The 8,417-nt window shown below is 46.5% G+C and overlaps 1 protein-coding gene across 6 annotated transcripts in view; it reads left to right on the top strand.

The window, feature by feature from the left end:
• Positions 1-8,417, top strand: part of MAPKAP1 (MAPK associated protein 1) — an 80,788-nt gene that overhangs the window by 25,758 nt on the left and 46,613 nt on the right. The gene's annotated exons all lie outside the window — the stretch shown is intronic.

Here is an 8,417-nt window from a genome sequence, read left to right as displayed (position 1 = left end):
GGGAGGGAGGAGGAGATGCTCTGGGCTTGTGGGACAATAATATCAAAAAGCAGATGTTAATACCTCGGTAATGCTGCTGTGAGTTGATCTTAGAGAGGCTGCTGGTTGATTTGTTTAAAATTAAGCTGCACTTAAAATCTGAGATGGGATGGGGCTTAAACTGGGCACAGGTATTATTCGTGGGTTTGTTACTGGAGAAACCTGCCCTGACACCCACAGAACCTCACAACCTCAGAATTGTGGGGTTGGAGGGACCCTGGGGATCCTTCAATGCCCCCCCCTTGCCCAGGCAGGGTCACCCAGAGCAGGAACAGGTCCAGGTCCAGGTGGGTTTGGGGATCCCACCCAGAGCAGGAACAGGTCCAGGTGGGTTTGGGATCCCACCCAGAGCAGGAGCAGGTCCAGGTGGGTTTGGGGATCCCACCCAGAGCAGGAACAGGTCCAGGTGGGTTTGGGGATCCCACCCAGAGCAGGAACAGGTCCAGGTGGGTTTGGGGATCCCACCCAGAGCAGGAATGTGTTCGGGTGGGTTTGGGATGTCTGCAGAGAGGGAGGCTCCCTGAGGAACAGCCACTGGGGTTGTGGGAGATGGAATTCTGCTCTAATATTTGATTTCAAGGCATTGGCAGCCAGAGGGGGCTGACAAAGGGGCTGACCCTGCCCAGAGACCCTGCAGGACCTGCGAGTGGGACAGCAGCTCTTCCCAAGCTGCCACTTTGGCTTTAAATCTTCCTTTAAAAAAAAGGAGAAGGAAGGCAAACAGCCAGTACAGTGAAACACGCAGGAAAATTGGTGATGCCTTGAAATTAAAAGCATTTTTTAGGCCATGGCCATTTAAAGCAGCTTAATTAGAATTAAAGAATTTTAAAGAGTTTTTATAATGCACTTGTTAATCTTTTGGCTGAATCATATTGCGTTTTATTCTATCTAATTGATTTTTAGCAATTTAGTAGTGTCATTATCTTTCCCTTAATTACAGATCAAATCAAATAAAAAATGTATTCACAAGTTGAGGTTCTTAACAGCCAAAGAAATATGGAAATGTTTTATTAGCACACGTTTCTGATGGCTGCTGTTTGCAGAAGAGTTGGATGTGTCCATTTAACAGACAGGCTTGTTGAAGAAACATTCCTCAGGGAGAGAAAGTTGGGTTTTTTAATTTCTCATAGGACAGTCTAAAAGACTATGCCTTTACTTTGACCCTAGTAGTTGAAAAATCATTTTAAAGCATTGATGATAATTATGGAGAAAGGGCTCACTTATGTGTCTGTTTAAGCACCACAAAATCACTAATCGAAGAGTTCTTGTTTTGTAGTTAAACATTAAATGTAAGTGAACTGGTAATCGGTTTATTCTTGATTCCAATATAAATTTATATTTCATTATTTTTTTCAATTTATTTAATATTTCCCACTCAGAATTTGTAAAGGCAATATAATGGTCAGGTTTTTTCCATGTAAATTCTTTTGTTTCCCTGTCTGAACCAAAGAGGAAGAAAATTCTCACTGTCTTCTTAATATTAGTAGAGCATGCTTGATTTACTAATAGGAGCAGTTTCTCAGGTCTTTGTGGCGATTGAATTTATGAATTTATCAAACTTCAGGCTGCTATGGACCTAAATCCCGGGGGAAAAAATGTTGAAAACGCTTTATGTCAGAAAGTGTCCTGCATCAAAGTTGCTTGAACGGCCCATCAGGGCATTTTCACATATTTTAAGGGCAAAAGCTTTAAGGTTGAAGTCTTTAATGATCCTTTTAGAGGTGGCCCTGAGTGGCACGAGGCTTTTGTGGTGCTGGAGGGGAGCCCCTCTAAACTGGTGCTGTGTGATGGCACCTGCTGCCAGGAGGGAGGGCAGTGCCAATGGGACACTGTGTTTGTTATTTATTGTTCATTATTTATCAGTCCTGGGCTCCTCCCCGGTGCTGTGGCACCTGCCCTGGCACCAGGGGCATGCACTCCATGGCACCCCATCCAAGAGTGCAAAACTCCTGAGTGCAAGGAAATTTGGCTTGAAGGGGGTACTTTGGGGACTGATGCTGAGAAAGAAACCGCCTGGTGGAGGAAATCAAATCCCATCTCCATGAGCTGCCTGGCTCCACATCACGTTCTGTCTCTCTGAAGGTTTTTAAATTGAGGGGCAAAAAGCTGTTGTGATAGTGTCACTAAACACTGCAGAACAAATTTCCATATAAAACCCTTCCTAGGTAGGAAATTCCAGTTAATAATAGTTTGGAGGAAAACCTATAGTAAAACTTGAGCATATTAACTATTAAGAGTTTAATTTGAGCTCTGGGGGAAATGATGTATTGAGGTAGGTACAGTAAAACTGATGAGATTGCAGGCAGGTTTTACAGATGATTTTCTCTTTCTTTTAAGGATAATTGAGTCATTTTAATGATAAGCCTTGCTTGGCTTCTTTGAATGGACCGCATGTAATTAGTTGCAGCTTCAACTTTGAAATGTTTTGACAGAAAATGTATCATTTAGCGGGTGCATTTTTCCAGCATGCGCCTTTAATATTTGTTCATTTTCTGCAAGGCACAACTTTGCTACTTCAGGTGGAATCGCAGGCAGGGCTGGGCTGCCTTTGTCACTGTGCTGGTTTGACCAGGAAGTGGGAATTCACCTCGCTGGTTCCCTGCAGGATGAGGAGGATGATGATGGCAGGTTCCCTGCAGGATGAGGAGGATGATGATGGCAGGAACACGTTCAGAGGCACGGCGGTGCTGTCCTTGTCCCCTCGCTGGTTCCCTGCAGGATGAGGGAGGGTTAGGGTTAGGGTTAGGATTAGGGTTGGCAGGAACACGTTCAGAGGCACCATGGTGCTGCCTTTGTCCCCTGGCTGGTTCCCTGCAGGATGAGGAGGATGATGATGGCAGGAACACGTTCAGAGGCACAGCAGTGCTGTCCTTGTCCCCTGGCTGGTTCCCTGCAGGATGAGGAGGATGATGATGGCAGGAACACGCTCAGAGGCACCACAGTGCTGCCCTTGTCCCCTGGCTGGTTCCCTGCAGGATGAGGAGGATGATGATGGCAGGAACACACTCAGAGGCATGGCGGTGCTGTCCTTGTCCCCTGGCTGGTTCCCTGCAGGATGAGGAGGATGATGATGGCAGGAACACACTCAGAGGCACGGCAGTGCTGTCCTTGTCCCCTGGCTGGTTCCCTGCAGGGTGAGGAGGATGATGATGGCAGGTTCCCTGCAGGATGAGGAGGATGATGATGGCAGGAACACGCTCAGAGGCACGGCGGTGCTGTCCTTGTCCCCTGGCTGGTTCCCTGCAGGATGAGGAGGATGATGATGGCAGGTTCCCTGCAGGGTGAGGAGGATGATGATGGCAGGAACACGCTCAGAGGCACGGCGGTGCTGTCCTTGTCCCCTGGCTGGTTCCCTGCAGGATGAGGAGGATGATGATGGCAGGTTCCCTGCAGGGTGAGGAGGATGATGATGGCAGGAACACGTTCAGAGGCACCATGGTGCTGCCTTTGTCCCCTGGCTGGTTCCCTGCAGGATGAGGAGGATGATGATGGCAGGAACACACTCAGAGGCATGGCGGTGCTGTCCTTGTCCCCTGGCTGGTTCCCTGCAGGCTGAGGAGGATGATGATGGCAGGTTCCCTGCAGCATGAGGAGGATGATGATGGCAGGTTCCCTGCAGGGTGAGGAGGATGATGATGGCAGGAACACGCTCAGAGGCACGGCGGTGCTGTCCTTGTCCCCTGGCTGGTTCCCTGCAGGATGAGGAGGATGATGATGGCAGGAACACGCTCGGAGCAGCTGCAGCCCGTTCCAGCCCAGCGCAGCACCTGCGGGCCGGCGCCGCTGCCCTGCTGCAGCTTCAGCTGCCAGCTCTGCCAGCAATGCAGCGCGCCTGCCTCGGCCTAATTAGAGGCATGATTTGTGAAACGCTGCCTATTTATTTAATTAATCACCGGCACAAAGCTATAAAACCCATATTTTAAAAATCCCTGTTAGTTTGCCATGTGGTTAATAGATTGTGGCACATTAAAAAGTGACACGGTGATGTATTAAAAATGTTCCACCTAAGGTTGGCTGATGTCCTCGAGGAACTTGAGCTGTCTGCTTTGTGCAGCAGAAGCAGAGGATTAGAGGCTGATCTGTTCAAGGATTGAGTATTTCTGAAAACATTCATCTATTTTAGAGCATCTGTTCGTTAAAATAGATCGTGGCACGTTCCTTAACGCACAAATAATGTTTATGGTGCAGTTTTAATTATAAGTTTTGGTTGCATTTTGTTATTACAAAGAATAACTCTATTCCTCAGTATTAAATTGTAATGTTTATTACTAAGTAAAATACGTATAATTCTTCTAAAGAGGCTGTTTCTTCTCCTCACTAGAAGGAATTTGAGGGTGGTTTGGGGTAATGGATGCATTTCTGCTGCAGCTGGAGCAACAACACTTGGATCAATGTGTTTTTATCCCGGGGCTGCAGGGCAGGCTGAGCTGGTGCCACAGGGCTGGTGGGACATCCACCCTCTGTGTTGGCTTGGGCACATGGAGAGGGAGCCAGTGTGGGGCAGAATGCCATGGGATTGTGGCAGGGGAGGGTGGACAGGGCCATTTGTCCTAAATCTGACACCTACATGGACAAAAACACAGCCTGGGCTGTAACAGGGGTGGACCTGGGGCTTCTCCCTCCCTCCACATAGCATTTGTCAGAAAAAAAGCAGTATTAAGAACTCACATTAATAGCACTCCAAGTAAACCAGATTTTAATTCACAGAGAGTTGTACAAATGAATGTGTGTTACTATAATTGAAACGTGCTGTTACCAGCACTATGTGTCTTATTCTTTGCTCAGGACTTACATAATTTTATTAATTGTGGGAGCGAATGCCAACAGGAGCAGGCAGTGCTGTGGGTGCCGGGCTGTGTGGTTGTTTCTGTAAATCTGGTAAATCTCTGAGTGTGAGGACGTGTTCAGGTGCGAGGAACCTGTCCAGCTCGGAGGGGATGTCTCTCAGCTGTGTGCTGTATAATTAACTGGTACATGAGGAGGGGGCTGGAATAAAACATGAGCGTGGTAATGCAGCCTGGAGCTGGGGCTGTGGTGATCATTGCCATGCAGAGGACGCCTTGCTCAGAGCTGCTGCGGCCTCTGCAGCCTGCACAACATCTGGACCTTTAATTGACAAATCGCCTGGTGCTCTGCAGAGCAGGCATGCTAACTGGAGTCAACAATTTAGAATAAAAAATAATAGTGTGTTATTTACCTTGCAGTTAAATATTCATACTTTGTTATGCTTTGGATAACAGGAAATTACTGGGTTAAATTTTTATGAATAGTGACAGTGTGAATAAGATAAATTAAGTATTTAATGATGTTAATGGAGTTTTACATCGTGATCTGCTAACTGTGCAGCACAAGCTGGGGTGATGCAAAGGAGAATCCTCTCCTCAGAAGGGAACAGCTCTGGGGCTCCACTGCAGGGCTGGCAGTGTGGGGTGTCCTCCACCTTGGTTTGGGAATAGCAGCAGGAACCAAGTGCCCAGAGTGAGGAAAAGCCCAGTGCTGGTGTAACCACCTGATGAAACACGCACCATTCCAGTCTTGCCATGGTGGGGAACAGTGGAGTGGGCTGAAGAAGGAAAGAAAAAAGAAAAAATATGGTCCCTTATATTGCCATAAACATCTGTGCTCTGATCTGTTAGAAATTTCTGTGTGTTGTAAATACTGGGTGTTATATTTCCACTTTTCCCCTTCAAGTATTTTCTGTGTGTCAATTAAATACAGAAGCGAGTAAGTTATGTTGTGGAGGTGATTGCTGGGTCACACAGTGCAGTCAACACCCTGTCACCCAAACCAAAACACATTGAACTGGGTTTAAAAGTGAGAAGACATTTTGCATTTGGGAATGGAAAGGCATTTGTTTCCATTTTGTGCAGTGTTTAGCGTTGTTTGCTGGGAGGTGAGTCAATGACTTGAATTAATTATAATTACTGAAGAGACGTATACTGATTGAGCAAATAAAGTAGTAAGCTCATTCGTGCCAAGGCCATCTAATTAAATGCTAACTTTGGGTAAGCTAGATGTGCATGAAAGATTAATTTTAAGAGGTTTTTATGACTCCCACTAAATAATGATTCAGTAAAATCTTTGCATTATATCATTAGAACATCTAATCTTAAAGTGATATAACATTTAGTCACAGAACTCCATTGTGCAGGAAGAGGCAGTAAATTGTCAGTGTTGAAGATCAATCACTTTTCCCTGGGAAATGTTTATGGACTTTGTTTTAATTTTGTGCCTGGTGTGCAGTGAGGCAGAGCAGGAGTGCGGAGGGTGCCCTGTGCCTGAGTGTGCCCCCATCCTGTTCTGCAGGGGCTGCAGGGGAGAGCTGTGGATGGGGAGCTCCCCAGTCTGGGCCAGGTGCAGTGCCAGTGACCAAGGTGCACCTACCTGGTGCATGAGGGAGGAGTGCATTCCCTCATGGACTTCGGTTAAAATTTGATTTTCAATCTTAGAAAGACACCTTATGTTGGAAGGACTGATAAATTTTAAATAATTTTTTTTTTTTTATTTGACGTACTGTAGGAGAGCACCAGGGAGCCTTAAAAGAGTCCATCAATAAAAATACTAGGAAAATTTTCTATGATTTATTGTACATTTTCAGTGTATCCAGTCACTCCTCACTTTCTTAAAGGATTGGTGGGATATAACATTTCTAACAATAAAAGCTTAATGGAATCAGATTTGTGATTTCCTAGAAAATTAACGAGATATTTTGTCAATTTTATTCCAGACTTCATTTGTCAGAATATACAGTGTCCAGTGACAAGCTAAAAGAATTTTTTGACAAATTAACTGTGCCACAGGTGACAGATCAGGAAAATGTTAATTTAACATCCCCTTTATGCTTCCCAGATTTATTGGAGGCTATTAAGGAAACTCCAAATGGTAAGGCCCCTGGCCCTGAATAGATTTTCCATTGAATTTTATACAGGATCTATTAATAAAGTTTGATGCTGCCTCTTTGAATATTGGTAATTGTCCTTTATCTTCTGGGTTTCCTCAGCATTTCCACTTGGAATACAGTTTTTAGTTGGGAGCCAGAAGTAATTGTGGTTCCAGGAATGGCTGTGGTTGTGAGTGCTTCCTCCTGGAGAGGAGGCTGCAGGTCCCTGCAGAGCCAGGAGCTGTCCCTGGGCTGGCTCTGAGGACTGGCCTTGGCTGGTCCCTGAGTCCCAGTGTCCCTGTGTCCCTGTGTCCCTCTGTCCTTGTGTCCCTGTGTCCCTGAGTCCCTGTGTCCCAGTGTCCCTGTGTCCCTCTGTCCCAGTGTCCTGAGTCCCTGTGTCCCAGTGTCCCTGTGTTCCTCTGTCCCTGTGTCCCAGTGTCCCTGTGTCCCTCTGTCCCAGTGTCCTGAGTCCCTGTGTCCCAGTGTCCCTGTGTTCCTCTGTCCCTGTGTCCCTCTGTCCCTGTGTCCCTCTGTCCCTGTGTCCCACTGTCCCTGTGTCCTGAGTCCCTGTGTCCCAGTGTCCCTCTGTCCCTGTGTCCCAGTGTCCCTCTGTCCCTGTGTCCCTCTGTCCCAGCGTCCCTCTGTCCCTCTGTCCCTGTGCCCAGTGTCCCTCTGTCCCAGTGTCCCTCTGTCCCTGTGTCCCTCTGTCCCAGTGTCCCTGTATCCCTCTGTCCCTCTGTCCCTGTGCCCAGTGTCCCTCTGTCCTCCCTGCATTTATGTGTGTAACTGGTGTGGTGTGCCAAGGAGTGCCATTAATTTCCTGCTGTTTGCTCCTTCTCCTGCCAAGGCAGCCTCAGCTCGGGGGTCTCTGGGCAGGACCAAGGTCACCAACACCCTCAGCCCCCGTGCCTGGATGTGGGCACCTGGGCACACACACCTGAGCTGTTACCTGTGATTGGCACCACTCGTTTCCCTCTCACAATAAGTCCTGGAAGTAGAAAAGCACAGACAGAAGCCCACCCTGGTGGTTTCTAGCCGCTCTGTTGTGTTCATGACCTCGTGGGGTTAAGGTGTCCCAGAGGGTCCCGGGCACATGAGCTCAACCAAAGCCTGTTCAGGTTTATCCAAACAAAGTGAAGGAATGTCCCTTGTTCTGTTGCAATCCTAACCCTTCCTTTAAATTAGCCAAACCGGTTTCTTCTTACCCTAAAAATATGGGAAGAGGAGGTATCTGTTCTATAAAAATGCTTTCTTAAAAAATAAATGTATTATGTTGGGATGGATTTTAATAATACTTTTAGCCGTGCCAGTATGAATAACTTTAATCTTTAAATTCCTATTACTTCTCTAATTTATAATCACACTGAAGGATCAAATGGTTTTTAACAATATATTGAAATTAGCACATGGCATTTAACTCCCTGTTTTATGCTCTCATTATAGATTTATAGCATTGAATCCTTTTATTCTGTTACTTAGAATTCCAAGTGATTAATTC

Source organism: Melospiza georgiana, chromosome 20 (assembly GCF_028018845.1).
Source record: "Melospiza georgiana isolate bMelGeo1 chromosome 20, bMelGeo1.pri, whole genome shotgun sequence".
Classification (NCBI taxonomy): domain Eukaryota; kingdom Metazoa; phylum Chordata; class Aves; order Passeriformes; family Passerellidae; genus Melospiza; species Melospiza georgiana.
This window is presented reverse-complemented; position numbering and strand designations above follow the sequence as displayed.